Genomic DNA, 3,042 nt, shown 5'->3' with positions numbered 1-3,042 from the left:
AAAAAAAAAAAAAAAAAAAAAAGAAAAAAAAAAGTTACTCTTGTTACGTTGAGAAACTTTTAATTCTAGAATGTTTTCACGTTCTAGATTTCGTTCTGGATTCTTATTGACATTCAAATGGTATAAAATAGTTTTATTTAGGTCGCTATAAATACACCAGGGGTTATAAAACGTTAAACGAAAAAAGCAGAAATTTTTCTCGTTAAGCTTTGGCCAACGGAAGAAACGAAGCGACTACGCAAAGAGACCAATCTCCCAAAGGCCCTTTTCAAAACTTGCTGAATTCAGTTTGAAATAACTACAGAGTTGGGATAACGAATAATTACAATTTCTTTTATCATTGCTTACAATCCTCTCGAATACTTACTATTCCTCTTTAAATTTCGATAATCCGTTCTATAAAGCGATTAAAAAACAACTGAATGAATAAAAATAAAAATTATTACGCCTATTTCATCGGACAAATAAACTCGACGAAATATTTCGACGAAATTCTCGGAACGTGTTCCAATAAACTCGATCCATTAACTCTCGGTTACCCGTCCATATGAAAACAAATAGCAGATCGGCACCCGGTACAGGTAACGTGCCATAAATTAATTACTTACTGGCGAAGAATCGACGATCTCACGACGTCGTATTAAAACCTAGCTCGTTACAAAAATAGGTTGGGGAGGATGGGCGAATACTCGATCAAAGACGAATCCTGGGGCCGCGCGTGAACAGGCGGCAACAAGACTCGCGCGACGAGTAATACGGCTCGGCAGGAAGGTTAATTCGATGAAAATTGCGAGGCCCGTCTGCCCTTATCCATCAATTTTAATTCAACCGGAGGCCCACCCACCGAGGGTGCGCCGCCCCTGGCAACTTCCGTTCGCGGTCTTTCCCTGAAAAAAAGACCCCTTCTCTCCCTCCGCCTCCCCTTTCCTCCTTCTCCTTCTCCTTCTCCTTCCGCACTCTCATTCTTTCCCGGCCATTCAGCGCGTTGTGCACCGTGGATGCGAGCAGAAGCGGACCAAGGTGTGGGGGCTGCCACGAAAAATCGTTATTAATCGTCGGGTCGCCGACCTGGAACGGGCCTCCGCGACTTTTATAACGCGTGTTACGAGACGTGTTCGTGGCCCTCTCTCTCTCTCTCTTTCTCTCTCTCTCTCTTTGTGCCATCCGCCATTAAAAGCCGCGAATTGTATTTACGAGTTATCTGGGAGCAACGGCTGGTTCGCCGAGCCATTAGCGCGAATCTTGCACCGACCTACCGTCGGATGGGAACGTTTGGAAACGTGGCGGAAACTATCGCGATTCGCGACTATTTGAAGTCGACGATAATGGTTTTACGCGGGAGCAAACGTTTCTGGCGAGAAATGGGCTCTTTCATTTCGCCTGTCTTCGTCGCTACAGCCTTTCGTTTCTAACTTATTTTTTTCCCCCTTCCGCCGCACGCGATTCGCTTTGTTTTTCTGATGCATTTGCCTGAGATTCGTAGAGAAGCCGAGAGAGGGGGGAGGGTGGAGTCGCCGCTCTCAGCGTCTCTATCCTTTCAGTTTGCGCACGGATACCGCCGTCTAGATGATTTGAGCCGGGCGTGGAAAATTATTTAAAAGCGATAATTTTACGCTTTTTCGTGCGACTTTGTGCGTGCCCCTTTCAGAGGTAGTTGGTAAATGGCGTGAACAGCACAAAGACGTTACACGAATATTCATAAAGGGAAAACAGATCGATGATTTATCATCGCTTTGTAAAAAAAAGATCTTTTTTTCGTAGATTTACTCGTTCCCCGGGATCAAACGACGAGTTTACGAGTCACGGGTTCGAATGAAATTAAAGCTCGTCGAGCGAGCGTTCGTCGATGACGCGTCCGTTTTCACAGCGAGATTTATAGACTCGGAAGGTGCTTTGTTGGCGTCCCTTCGATCACATCGAGACTATCTGGGCCCTTGGCTCGTCAAGGGGATTAGGACCTGGCGTTTTCGAGCTTACCAGATCGGCGTTGTCGGGGAAGCGTCTACCTGTGCCACATTTCTCCCCTCCTCACGATTCACAAGACAATATCTCTGAACCCTGGTCGATCAGCATAAATTAGAATAAATAACGAGCCTTACAATTCATCGGAATTAGCATAAACCGTGAAATTGGCCGATAAAGAAAATCAGTCTCGTGTAGATGTCTTAGATAGTTCCGCCGTCCGCGTTTCCCCGCGTTCCTCAAATCAGATTTCTTAATAAATCCTTTCAGATTCCCCCAAATCTCGAGGACGGGTTGAAACGACCGTAATTCCCACTATCTCGTCAAAAAAAGAGACAAAAAAAAAAAAAGAAAAAGAAGAAGAAGAAAGATCTTTGCCTGTTTGAAAAAGGGGAAACGTTTGTTTAAGAGAGCATTTCCGGCTGAACAAGGATAATCGTGCCGACGAAGTTGTAAATATCAAGGTCGAGTAGTAACTTGGTTCAAGAATTAACCAAGACTTTGCCAAGTTTTTTTCTCCACCTTATGAACAACAAGTCCCAAACCCATCCAAAGCACCACCCTTCGAAAAATCCTTCTCTTTTACTGGCTCTAATACACCATAATTCTCCAGGATTATTACGGTTGGCAATAATTTCACCTCGAAGCATTCCGAGAGTGATAACGCCTTCATCCATCCATCGCCAAACAAGAAGGGGGACGAATGCTCGAAGGGTGGATCGGTACACTTTGTCCTACGGCTAAATCCGCGCGATCTCCTTTGCGCCAAGCCGCGGTTTCCAGCGGAAAGGGGATGGTTATTAGGCACGAGCTCGGTGCAGTAGTACGCTTTAACCGCATATCCATCTTCTTCTCGTAGTCATTTCCTGAATCCTCTGCTGCGATACTCCATGATCACAACCGTGATATGATCGTATCCGTACACCCCTTCGGTTTTCCCTCTCCTAGTGGTTTTTAAAAGGACGTCGAGTGGGAGAACGAGAACGTTCGATTACGACGGTGCAGGATATCTCTCGTTCGCACCATCGGCCCCTCGTCCTTTCCGGTTGTCAGAGAGAGAGAGAGGGAGGGTTGTATCGA

The 3,042-nt window shown here is 45.6% G+C and overlaps 2 long non-coding RNA genes across 2 annotated transcripts in view; one reads left to right on the top strand and one right to left on the bottom strand.

The window, feature by feature from the left end:
* Positions 1 to 3,042, top strand: part of LOC116186258 — a 106,478-nt gene that overhangs the window by 95,736 nt on the left and 7,700 nt on the right. The window lies entirely within an intron of this gene.
* The window catches only part of LOC116186259, a 12,183-nt gene that overhangs the window by 1,875 nt on the left and 7,266 nt on the right, over positions 1 to 3,042 (bottom strand). The gene's annotated exons all lie outside the window — the stretch shown is intronic.

This window comes from Apis dorsata, unplaced genomic scaffold (assembly GCF_000469605.1).
Source record: "Apis dorsata unplaced genomic scaffold, Apis dorsata 1.3 scaffold_527, whole genome shotgun sequence".
In the NCBI taxonomy this organism is placed as follows: domain Eukaryota; kingdom Metazoa; phylum Arthropoda; class Insecta; order Hymenoptera; family Apidae; genus Apis; species Apis dorsata.
This window is presented reverse-complemented; position numbering and strand designations above follow the sequence as displayed.